We start from the raw sequence: 13,946 nt of genomic DNA on the forward strand, positions 1-13,946 counted from the left end.
ACCTTGGTTTACACATCAAAGAAGGAGGAGGAAGAAGAGGAGGAAGAGGAGAAGACTGAGAAGGAGAAGGGATGAAGAAGAGAGATTTCTGCACAGGCCCGCAGTGCCAGAATCAATATGTCTAATAAGCTATTCCGACTGGCTCTAAGAGGCATGACTTTTAGCCCAGGGCCACAGTGCTAATAAGCGACAAGGGCAAATTCAGGCAGCGCAAACAGCAAGGCCCACACTCATCACCAAGGCACTGAGAGGGGGGCAAGGGTGCCAGACCGATGGAACAAAGTTGTCTGGGAACCCCACCTGCCCTAGAAGTCCAGATGAGCAAGTAGTTGAACTGTTTTTTACCTTCATTGTCATTCCTTTCTGAAATGATTGCCAGCCTTTGGTAAAGACATGAACCTGAGCTTGTGCAGCCTAGGGTACTGATCTTGGGGATGCTGAAGAGAGTAGGTGCCAACAAAGAATGAAAATCCCTGCTGCCTGTTCTCCTTCCAAGAGTCAGGAGGGAACAGTCAATACCCCATACAGTGCGCTGCCACTTGGAGCCTGGCTGTGGCAGTGGCGTGGCTCCACCAAAGCCAGGAGCAACAGGCAAGACCCCAGACCCCAGATGCTAATGGAACACCCTGGGGAGGACGAAGGAAAGGCAGAGACTCAGCGGAAACCTTCCCAAAGGACATTGCCCTCAGTTTCATCTGGGAGCTGACATTCAGCTGGTACACACCCCTTCAGCCACACAAAGTTTGGTGACTAGCCTCTGGCCAGAACCTGCTGTGTGTCTCCCTACCCTGAACCCTTCCCAAGATCCCTACCATGGCCTCGGGATCCAGGCACTGGGAGTGTAACACTTGACTCTGCAGGGGTCCCCGGGCCATCTTTTGGTTAGTTAGTTGTCTGCGCTGTTGAAGATTTGCCTACTGTTACATGTTTGATTCTCGTCTTTGTGATGGTACTTATTTCATAGGAAATAGAAGCAGGAATCCAGGAAACAGGCTGGAAGATGAAATTAAAAAGTGGATACAAAGCTTCTAATCAGAGCCAGACACAATCAGCGATCAACTATATCCCAGTCTCTCCCCTCTTCTCTGATCTCTACTTTCCTTAATGAGGAATGAGACTTTAAGTTGACTTTTTTTTTATCTTCAAGTCTCTCTCTCTCTCTATTCCCTAACTTGCCTCTCTTGCCTTCATTTCCTCCTAGAGCTTGTGCCCAATGACTTCTTTTCTAAGTAAATATTAACCCCCTTTGACTCTGACTCTCTGGAAAATTCTCAGTTCCCTATTTTCACTGGCACTGTGACAGGTCCTCATTTCTCCTTCCCACTCTTCTCTATTTATAGTTTTGACATTTTTTGGCAGGTTAGCTACAGAACACTCAAAAATTGCAAAGTGAAATATTGTGTTCTGGAAATTCGTATGAGCATTTTTTTTCCAATATAGTCCTTATGCTTTTCTGATCCTCTCTTGAACTGTTGGACTAAAGCAGCTGACGCTTCCACCAGCAACCAGAGTCATCCTGTCCACTGCTGTGGGAACAGAGGGTTTCCATTTGGAACTGAAGACTGAGCTTAAAGTCTGGTGGCCCTTTGGTGCCAGGATAGCAGGTATGGGGTGGGTGGGACATGGAGGACAAGCATCATAGTAGAGGTCTCCACTCGACTAGGAAAGCTCACAGTGAGCCAACAGGTCCATTTCAACATCTTCCGTATTTTCCTTATACCCTGTTTCATTCCAGAGTGGATCTGAGATCATTTAGTTTGATTCTTAAATATTTCCCATTCCAACCGGAAACAGACTCATCCTAGGGGCTCCCAAATTCTGCCTCATCTTCCTAATCAGTTAGTACCCTAAATTGGGTATGATAGTGCCAGAACCTTCTTCCATGAGTATTTTATAACAGACTAGTATTTTATTAGTTTTTTTTTCAAACTAATAAGAATGATAAGGGTAACTATTTTTTTTAAAGCATAGGCAAAATCACAAAAGACATTGAAATGAACCTAAAAGATTATAGTGTCTTCCAAGGGAAAACAGGTGTTGTCTCATGTATCCTTCTGGGCTGACCAATTCTATGGGATATTCTGTGCCTTTCTTGTCTTTGAGCTATTTTGAAACTCTATAGATTGTACATAATTGATGTGGATGCAGATGATCTTGTCTAGCGATATGTAAATGAATTTTGTCCACTGGAAGTACAGTTGACCCCCTTTCCTTTGGTAGAAGGCAGTTTTGCATCCATTTGCATTCTATTTGCATATCTATTTGCAACTATCAAAGCAAATTCGTTGAAGTATTACTGATTGTATATGTGTCTACCTTGAGATTCTTGCTTGAAGTGGTGGTAACATCTTAGTGGTTCCCAAGCTAATGAATGAATTAAACAAAATCCCTTCAGGCGTTCATCTCATATTTGTAAAATGGTCCTTATTTAATCTTTTCGAGAAAATGATACACTAGCAAACCATGACAAGATTCTGGTAAATGAAAAGTGCAATGAAATCAAATTGGAACGAATTTTAGAATTACCTTCAATGTGGCCCACGCCATGCCAGAGGCAGAGTATGAATGAAGCTCGAAGACATGGCTTCTGGCCCCCAGGTGTTACAATAATCTGTGTCAACATTGTCATGCCTGAGAAATGCATGTGACTTTTCCATCAGGGTTTCCCCGGGGGTTCAGTTAACCTTTCTCTTCCAAGCTACCCTCTCTTGTAGTGATATCAACTGTGCCCTTGGTTTCAGCTCCCATTCCCTAGCCAACATCTCTCCCACTGATACATGACCATCTGTTTCTTTCCTACCCACCAGGCCCGTGTAACTGACTACCTACTTGTGCTATTTCACTGTGATGTCCCACCTGTGCATCAAAACCCAGCATGTTCAAAACTTGATTCATCATCGGGCGCCTGCGTGGCTCAGTGGATTAAGCCGCTGCCTTTGGCTCAGGTCATGATCTCAGGGTCCTGGGATCGAGTCCCGCATCGGGCTCTCTGCTCAGCAGGGAGCCTGCTTCCTCCTCTCTCTCTCTCTCTGTGCCTGCCTCTCTGCCTACTTGTGATCTCTCTCTGTCAAATAAATAAATAAAATCTTTAAAAAAAAAAACTTGATTCATCATCGTTTCTGAAAGAACGGCTTATCCTCCTTTGTTTTGTTTCTTTAGAAATGATTCCACCAATGCCAGCGGCATGCAACAGAAACCAGGAAGCAATCATACAGCTGAGCCTACCTGCTGTACTTTAAAACACTTGACCACAATTCTCCAGTGGATACTCAACCTTGGCTTCAAACTCCCTTGTCTCTCCGGTGAGTTTGCTTTCCCTCTAATGGATGACCGTTTCACACCTTCAAGACTTGCCTCAACAATCCCTACTCCCACCTCTTCTGAACTATGTCACCTCACTCCCAGCTCCTGTCCTAGGGATGAGGGAGCAGAAGGCAAGCTGAGGACAAAGCAGAAGCTGGTGCCCTACACCCTCTCCCCATGCCATATGTGTAACATTCCTCATGCACTCCCGGCTGCCCTAAAGGAAAAACAATGCTTAACTGATAGAGATCCCAGTCCTGCAGGACAGGAGTCTCCCTCCATCTACAAATGTCCTAGCGACTTACAAGGAAGGAAGAAGCTTTCTCATCAATAACCTGACTTCCAGAGACCCATACCTCAGTTTCCGGAAGCCCTAGCATCACCCTCCCCTCCATAAAATTGAAGGAGGCTAAGGGCGAGGAAAGTGTAATAACACTGAATTTCTTCTAAGCCCAAAGCCCACTGACAAGGATGTGTGATAGGAGGAATGTAACATATCTCCAGGAAACTCCCAACTGTCTTCATGCTTTCCCTCATTAGAGGCAAAAACAGCCTTGACTTGACAATAACCAGGTCTCCCTTATCCTGAAATTCTTCTTTAGCATATGACAGTCCTTCTGGACACCCCCTTTGTCCTCACCTTCCTCAGCTCCCAGTCAACCACGCTTCTGTCTGAGCAGCTCTTTCTGCCCCTGGGTCCTGTCCCTGTGTTTTAATAAAATCACCATTTGCACCTAAGACGTCTCAAGAATCCTTTCTTGATCATCGGCTCTGGACCTCACCCCACCAAACCTCACCTATGTTCCAAAACTTCATCACTAGTGTTGATGAAGTTCTCGAACCTAGGTGAGGTTCAGTGGGGTGAGGTTCGGAGCCGACGGCTAAAGAAAGAATTCTTAAGACGTCTCTGGTGCAAAAAGGTGGTTTATTAGAGCACGGGGACAGGACCCGTGGGCAGGCAGAGATGCGGCTGCCCTGGGCCTGTGAGGAGTGTCTGGTTATATACACAGGAGCTGGGTAGGTGAGGACAAAGGGTGTTCAGAAGGGCTATTGGGACAAAGAAGACTGTCAGGATATTGAAGGCCTGGTTACTATCAAGCCAAGGCCACTTTCCCTCTAATGAGGCACTAACATAAAGACAGTTGGGAGTCTCCTGGTGGAATGTTACATTCCTGCTATCAAACGTCCTTGTTAGTGAGATTTAGGTTTTGAAAGAAATTTAACTTTATTTACTTTTCCTTCTACCTCCATCTCCTTCGATTTTTTATGGAGGGGAGGGTGACGTTAGGGCTTGAGGAACTGAGTTATGTGTCTTTGGAAATTGGGCTATTGATAAGGTAACTTCTTTGTTGTAAATCTCAAGGACAATTTGTAAACCAAGAGAGACTCCTGCCTGGCAGGACTGTGATCTCTGCAAGATAACCATTTGCTCTTCCTTAGGGCAGTCAGGGGTGCCCGTGAAATGTCATACATATTACCAAGGGGAGTGGATGGAGAGGGGGTGCAAGGCGCCAGCCCCTGCTCCCTCCTCAGCCAGCCTGCTGCTCCCTCATCAGTGTCACACTTCAAGAAAATAAAAGCCCCTTATCTTACCACCACCCAATCAAATCTATACCTACATTTGTATCCATTTTTAATTTGTTTTTAGACATTTACTCAACAAATATTTAGTCAGTACCTACTGTGTGCTACACACTGCCCTGAGTGTTTGTAAATCTGTGGCGAACGACACAGAAAAGTTCCTGGCATCATGGAATTTACATGGTAATTAGAGAAATGTACAAGAAACACAGAAAGAGTTGAAAACAGAGCAGGTTTATTGGGAAGAGCAGACATCCCCAGCTGGGGTTTGTTCTTCCTTGTGCCTGGGATTTTTTTCTCTCCAGCCCTCTCCAGGACTCTACTCCCAGGGTCAATATCAAGTTCTCGTTCCAATGGATCCTTCCAGTCAGAAGACAAATGACCTTTTTCTTAAAAACAAAAGGAAAAAAAAAACAAAACAAAGACTTCCTTTTACCTTCTATCTTCCTATAACAACCTCCATATTTCTCTCCCCACCTCATTCACAGCATAGCTTGTAAAATATTTGTCTACACCTGTGGGTGTAGGGTACCATGTCCCCAAGGGTAGTTGAAAAATCTCTATAAAGAATCCTTATGTGCAGATCATTTTAAGGGAGTCCATTTCCAGATCCAAACTCCATGTGTGCTGGGTAGGATAGGCGATATGCCCATTCTTGTTTCTGATATCAGGATACTCCTCTCCTTCCTGGAAGATCAAGATGCTCCTCTCAGATCTTATTAGAGTGTAGGACTTGGGCTGACACCAAAGTTGAAATACCAGTTTTGTTTCAAATAATGCCCTTCTGTGGGCAGTCCTGGGGCTCTGCCTTTAGGGCTTCCTCTCCTTATTAAGGGTGATGGTTAACATCAGAAAGGGAATTTGGGCAGATGTTGGAAGTGCTCTGAAATCAGAATAACAATCAGTTTGGGTTAGTGACACTCATTCCTTCATATTTAAATTAAACTACATATTTTTAGGGACATAATACGAAGAAGCACAAGTAAGGATTTTAATGGTTTCTTTCCATTTCAGTGTGGTTTGGGAAATAAAATAACAGAAAATGAGACTGTTCTGCTTTAAAAAAAATCAACTTGTAGCAGGCAAATGTTATTCCAATGAAGTCGAACATTTCCTATCTCATTTTCTTTTTAAAGATTTATTTATTTATTTGGTAGAGAGAGAGAGAGAGAGACAAATACACACACACACACACACACACACACACACACAGAAAACACAAGTAGGGGGAGCAGGGCAGGGAGAAGCAGGCTTCCTGCTGAGCAGGAATGTGGGCCTTCATTCCAGGCCCTTGGGATCATGACCTGAGCCAAAGGCAGCTGCTTAGTGACTGAGCCACCCAGGTGCCCTCTATCTCATTTCTTAAATGTTTAATATTTTCAACACCTAGTTAATAAAATATACATATATTGTTGATGAGGGAGCAGGAGGCTGGCTGAGGACTGAGCAGGGGCTGGCGCCTTGCACCCCCTCGCCACCCGCTCCCCTCAGTAATACTTGTCACATTCCTCAGGCACCCCTGACTATCCTAGAAGGAAAACAAATAGTTAACTTGCAGAGATCACAGTCCTGCAAGGCAGGAGTCTCCTTGGTTTGCAAATGTCCTTGAGATTTACAACAAAGAAGTTACCTTATCAATAGCCCAATTTCCAAAGACACATAACTCAGTTCCTCAAGCCCTAACGTCACCCTCCCCTCCATAAAAAACCAAAGGAGGCGGAGGGAGAATGAAAAGTAAATAAAGTTAAATTTCTTCTAAACCTAAATCTCATTAACAAGAACACTTGATAGCAGGAATGTCACATTCCACTAGGAGACTCCCAACTGTATTTATGTTAGTGCCTCATTAGAGGGAAAGTGGCCTTGGCTTGATAGTAAGCAGGACTTCAATATCCTGGTAGTCTTCTTTACCCCAATAGCCCTTCTGAACCTCCCTTCCCCTCACCTTCCCCCAACCTCAAGGTATATAAGATGCCTACCCTCACAACCCGGGGAAGCAGCTCTTCCGGCCCACGGGTCCTGTCCCCGTGCTTTAATAAACTACCATTTTGCACCAAGGATATCACAAGAATTCTTTCTTGGTCATCGGCTCCGGATTTCAGTCCACCGAACCTCACCTAGGTTCTAGAACTTCATCATATGGCGCCCGAACATGGGGCTGTGAGTCTTTACATTTGGATTCTGAGCTTCGGTGCAAAATTGGTGAGTACTTTCTCTCCTTTTCCTTCACTCTGATTTCAGGGCTTTTCAAGGTTAGGTCTTATTGGAACACTTGCATGTCAGTTGCTCAGGCTGCAATCCTCTAGCCTGTGGCTACTCTATGGGGAGGAGAACGTCTGTCTCTTGGCTGTAAGTTAGTACCCTGGCGGGAATGGCAATAGACCCAGAAACTTGATACCTTCTCTTTATTCCTGTTCTTATATAGAGTTGTCTCTCTTGGGCACGGGACAGCCACCCAAGTCACCAGGACGGCCACCAATCTTAAGACTCCCGTGTGAGGTTTCCTCCTGATTGATCTAATGTGATCCCCTCCACATCCCTGGTCTAGCCACTTCTGGCCGAGGGACCTCCACTGGGAGCCGGCTGAAACCAGTACCTGATTGAATTAAAACGCAACTGGTGAACATTTCCTAGGGACGTTGGCTGCAAGGACCACATGTGTTGGAATGTCGCATAGACCATGATGGATTTCAGTCTTTACTGTTTCTTGTCAATGTCTTCTACAGACTACTTATAGCTATGAAAGTGGGTAATTTCTCCTTTGCCAAATTTTTCTAGTATTTCCATGGGTTAAAATGGCAAAACAGTATGCAGTCTTCAGGACAGACAATGGCATGGCATAGCACAGTTTCCTAGTCCACTCACCAGGCACCCATCTGTAGCCTAGGATGCGATGGGGACGTGGAGGGACGCTGGCACCCCTCCAGGGCCTTTTATGGCAGGGATGCCTTCCCGGGGAAGGCAGGATGGTGATCAATAGCGATATCTTGAGGGACGCCTCTGGTCGCTTTTGACACACAGGAACCTCTGACATATCCTGTGTGGGACGCCACCCAGGAGTCAGGGGAGATTTGGTAATGGACCTTCTTTACATTTCTGGGAGCATGGCCTCAGTAGGCTTCTTTAGTTCCCAAAGACTCTACCTTGGGGTGCCTTTTAACCCACTGGAAATAATTTGGATTGCAAAACTTAGGAAAGGACTGAGCTCCTGTAACACTGCATGGCCTCAGTGGGATCTATCAGTTAGATCTCCTCTGCAGGAAACAGACAAATGGACCTAGGATACCTTCATTGCTCATACCTAGGCCTTGATTGCTCTGCACAAGCACCCTGAACTAAGGGGCTTTTGCGGAATGTGTTTGTCCAAATGAGTCAGTTAGTAAACCCGGGTTGTTGGGATATCCTTAGCAAAAGAGACTCTGATTGTCTCTCTGTTTCTCCTAATAGATGTGGGGGCTTCTCCCTCACTCACTTCCCGTGTTAATGGCTGTAACTGGAGCCAACTGGGGTTAGTCTAACTCGAGACAGAGACCGCAAGGAATATTCCCGAGCAGCTGCCGAAACTCCCTTTGTTCGGGGAAGTTTCCTTGTCCTCTCTGGCCCGACATCGACTGCTTAACCCCTCCCCCTTGCTGGTGGGAAAGCTTGGCGTCTGCTCCTTTGTTGGGGTTTATGAGCTCCAAAACCGGGAATCCTTTCTCTGCCTCCTGGTAGCACTTTGTTTCCTCTGTTTCCCCCTTTTATCCTGTTTCTGTGTACCAACGTGGGTGCAGCCTGCATGACTAGCCTCTAGATCATGCACCACGGCTCCTTCTCTCTTCTCTGTTAAGGAGTAAGAAGAGCACCCCCTGGACCTAACACCCCACTCCAGATCTTCCCACTTGTGTCTCAGGTAAACATTCAAAGTGGAGTGGGTCCAGGTGAAATGTAAATCAGTATTGGAATGAAGTTAAGTTTGTAGGTTTAAGATAAGATGTGTCTTTTAAGTTATCAGCAGTAAATGTGAAACTTCGAAGTTTACTGAAGGTCAAATAAGCTCATGTTATTTGTTAAAATTTGTTAGCAAAGAGATGACTAAACTGATGGTTAATTGTCTGTCTCAAAGTTTTAATGGGTAATTGCTGAAGTAGCTTTCAAAGTCTTTGGTAACCTGAAAGTTTTAAAGTTTTGCTTGGGTGACAAATGGAATTAAATTGTGGACATCTAGGTCTTAAAAGATAAAATGCTAAGTCATTAATTACTGGATGTAGGTTTGTGCTTTTGACTTCTTAACTGCAAAGAAACTAAGAGTATTTAAATCTGTTGGTAAACGTGTTTTGCACTTAACTGTTTCATAAATTTGACATCTGAAGATTTCTGTTCTAACAGTTCACAATTGGTTAATACTTAGTCTTCAATAGAGATTAAGGGGTTTCTAAGAGTATCAAATTCGGCTTAGTGTAACTAAGACTGATGGAAATAAGGGAAACTCTGCAGGAAAGTAGATGATATGTAAGAACGATTTAAAGAAGGGAAATGCATTTTATTAAAGATAAAAGGTAATTTGGTCCTAAATGAGATGGTTGTTTGGAAGGAAATGGCTTGAGAAAAATCCTGAATGCAGAGGAAAGTTGTAGAAGGTTTGTGAAGGGAAATCTTCAGAAAAGGAATTTTAGCTATGGTCAAGATGGACTAAGATTGGAATTAATGGGTTTTAAAGGTACATTGGTACAAGGCTGAAATTGTCTCTGTTCAAAAGGACAAAGTTTTCTTAGATTAATTGATCTGTTAAGATAATGTAAATGGTTTTCTCTTTGCCAGCCCATAAAACCCAGTTTCTGTGTTTTGTTTTATCACGTGTTTAACATCCCTAATTATATTTAGGCAGGTGCTTTAAAACTTGATAAGATTTTAGCAAATGTTGACAAGATTTAAGTTGTAAATCTCTTCAACTCCGGCTTTTCCTTGATATGCGAAGTTGCTCATGAAGTACTACTGAACCAGTGAAAAACATTGGGTTACATTTGGGAAAATGCTATAACTATTCTAGAGATTCTATGCACTTCCTAAAGTTTTAATGTTGTAAGAGATCATCGTTTGATATTGTAATTATGGAAATGTTATGTGTCACAGAAGTAACCTGATTTCCTTGCAGCTAAATTGTAAACTCCCGTCTCTTCAGCTCTAACCATATACATTCCGAGTTTTTGTCACTTATAATTGTTTTAATTCTTTTGTAAAATGAGTTTTATCTTCAAAGAGATTCATACAAAGGACTTTCAGGACAAATACAGATATTTGATACACTTGAAAATCCTAAAACTCAAATGGGTAAGAATTTCCAAAACTAATAACTAAAGCTGCATTCACCAGATTTAGTAACATGGGACTAAATGAACTAAAAGATTATAGTGTTGTGTCTCTTAATGTTTTGTCTTTAAACATTACTGGTTCTCTAGTGTTTGCTCTTTCAGAATAGGGATACTTTTTCTTAAGTTATCTGTAACTTACAGAGATGTAAAATATTTGCAAACAAATCAAATCATTCAACTTTTCTCTCTATCTGAACCCTCTGAAACCAAAATGTCTCAGTAAGTATTCTTTCTTCCATGGCAGTCAGTCATTTGCATAAGTTCAATAAGAATCTGTTCTCCTTGTAACAGGACAGCATTGGAAACTGGTTATTTTACCAAGGCTTTGACTGGAATGTCATATTTGAGAAAGACATGCATAGACTCAGATATGACCAGACAGCTTTAAGGAACTAAGGCTGGCTTTCTGAAACCTGGAGCCATAAAGCCCCTTGGGACTGTTGGCCTGATACCTTGCTTACAGAATTCCCAGCAGCCTCACCAGGTGAGTAAAGAATGTCACTCCTTGGTAGGTGCAGCCTCAGGAAGAGGAATTTGCCCAAGGGTATTGCAGGCATGCTTAATGGCAAGTACAGGGCTTGGCTTCTGGCCCAGAGAGGCTACTAAAAGTTCAACCTAGAGATACCTTATAAGAAGTTCCAGCAAAGCAGATTCTAAAAGATCGATATGATCGATCACACTCAACTGTTCTTGCTGAGCTTATGTAAATAGTGGGCCAAGTTTGCTAAAACTGGACTTGTTTCACAAGTGATTTAGTCCTGATTTGGCTATCTTTGTAAATGAGGGTTATTTTAGAGAGAAAAATTCTGTTTTAGTAACACACCATTATGGATGTTAAATTCTAGATTTGATTGTCTTTAAGTGTTTACCTAAGCTAAACAATTTGAGGTAAACTTCAGAGAAGTTACACAGTAGCTTCTTTAGTCGATCTTACTATTTTGTGGGTATATTAGCAAGACCCCACGGCACATGATTAAACAACTGGAAAATGGGATTGATTCCCCTACAATTGTATAACTTAACTGATGCTAGTAAATCCCCTGCATCCCGCCAGGGGATCGCAACATAAATGAAAGAGAGGGAGCGAGAGAGAGACAGATGCGATGTAACTCACTTTATCTTTATTGGGACGAGGTCTGCACCACAATCGTCACGGTTTGGCAGCTCTTCAAGTTGTCACGATAAGGAGACGTCTCCTCACAATCTAGACAGAGAGGTCACCGCAGAAGTTGAGACTGGGAACCAGTGAGTGGTTGGCAATGAGACTGTCGGGGCGTCGGTAACACCGGCGATGATGTTCTCCCGAGAGGGAACTCGCTTCACTCAGTCCAGCCCGATGCCTCTTTTTATGTACTGTGCTAAGTCTCCTTCATAAACATATTACATCACTTGTTTTTCTCATGCTTATACATCAAAACACACACAAACACGAAAACATGTTTTTGCAACATTTTTGCAATATCATTTCACTGGTCAAAATATTTGCAGCTTACTGCTCTACGTTCATCTTTTTCACTACACACACATTAGTCTTATCACTATACACACATTGGTCTAGGCTTACTTGCTATGCTTGTTTATCTACTATGAATGTTTTTTACTTGTTTATGTTTAGTTGGAGTAGGGGAGTCTTACTCCGTTTTATTTATTTATTTATTGCATTTATTTATTAAAGGTTCACACTCACTACATTAACTAACACCTAGTTTGTGGCTGGGATAATGAAATTGCCTAAAAGCCAGCCTATCACACTCCATAGGATTAACTATGGACTTGTGGAGATAACGGATGACCTCACTTTCTTTATGATTGGATCGGGTGATGCATGGGGGACTCCCCTTATCTCTCGACAAGTTTTCTCACTTGCCAGTGATCCTCTGTAATCAGGATATTGTTAAGACTGGACCACTCAAAGGTCTTCTATTGGTTTCATCCCTTAGTCATATTTATCCTAGAGGCCACCTCTGTTGAGGTGCAATTGCAAACACATGCTTTAGCGAAACCTAGGACAGCCCTCCTATAAAAAAGAGCCTCAGAGCTTACTATGGAACAGCCCCTAACTAATGAGTTCACATCAGGTCCAGATTTGTCTTAGAATTCAAAGGCCACCAATGAATGATGGAGGACGACTAATTAAATACTGGTCTACACTAACAGATATGCCAGAAATAATACTTAAAACTTGTCAAACTTTAAACCTAGTTACCTGTATGCCTGAACCTGACCACTGTACTTCTTTCTCTGTAGAGCAAAAGTGTTCAGAGGTTATTGATATTGCTTACTCTATTTGGCCAGATTTAAGATGCCTCTGTTAAAAATGTGAATGACAGTTTACTGATGACAGTAGTTTTCATAGAAAAAAAAATAAGAAAAGCTAGGTATAGTGTAGTGTTCACTAGCACTTTCAATTGCCAAAGCCTAAGAATAAACATTAACACTGACTCCAAATATGCTTTCTTGGTACTACATGCCCATGGAGCTCTTTGGAAGGAAAGGGGATTGGTATCAAGCCATAACTCCCCAATCAAATATGGGCCTAAGTGAAAAGACCCTTCTTTTTTTTTTAAGATTTATTTATTTATTTATTTCGACAGACAGAGATCACAAGTAGGCAGAGAGGCAGTCAGAGAGAGAAGGAGGGGAAGCAGGCTCCCCGCGGATCAGAGATCCCAACGCGGGGCTCGATTCCAGGACCCCGGGATCATGACCTGAACCGAAGGCAGAGGCTTTAACCCACTGAGCCACCCAGGCGCCCCTGAAAAGACCCTTCTTATGGCTATACTAAGGATGGTGTATATCAAATCTGGGATACATATTTCATACCCACACCGATTGGACAGCTCAGTCAAAAGGCAGTTTTATGCTGGGAACAAAAGAATCATACGTATGATACTTGAGCATAACACACGGTATGGAGGATGGCTATCATTAGGATTTAATCCTGAGTGTTTTTGCTCTATCTGTAATTTTGAGGTGTAAAAAATACTCCTAAATGGCCTTTGTTTTTCCAAATACACAGTCCATTGCTTAATCTTTTTATTTTTCAAGGTGGGGATTGCTGTTTAGCTTTCTTTCTTTCTTTCTTTCAATTTCTTCTTTTGAGGTATGCTGGGTTACTTTGCTATTCCTTAAAGCAAGAACCATTGTAGTGCATTACACAGTATAGTAAATTAATGATCTGTGTTATGTATGATAGCATATACATATGTCCATACATATACATGGAAAGGGCAACTCTGATCTACATGCGTGTGGTCATATTGAGACACAGAAAATAATAAACTTGGGATAAGTTAAAATTAAAAAGTAATAGTCAAAGAGTATTCTTAGAACTTGAAAGCTTTGCATTTATGATACTGTATTGATCAGAATTAACTAAGGGGTGAAATCTGATTTACTCAAATTTAAATCTGACTCCTCATCCATGGAAAGTTGAGCAGTGACGGCAGACAAAATAGGGTCTCTAGTTGAAGTCTCTACTAAGAACATTTCTCTTTCAGACACAGAATTCAAGACAAGGTCATTGATTGTGTTCCATAAACATCTTTTTCTATTATGTATGGCTTCTGCATTTTTGCCTTGAGATGTTTTTCATTCATGCTAGTACTTATCATTCATCCATCTGTACTTTCTATAAAATATCTTATTTTATCACTGAACAGTTCATGCTAAATGACTGCTTTACTAGAAGGTAAATAAGACTCTTGAATT

This window comes from Neovison vison, chromosome 1 (assembly GCF_020171115.1).
Source record: "Neovison vison isolate M4711 chromosome 1, ASM_NN_V1, whole genome shotgun sequence".
Classification (NCBI taxonomy): Eukaryota; Metazoa; Chordata; class Mammalia; order Carnivora; family Mustelidae; genus Neogale; species Neogale vison.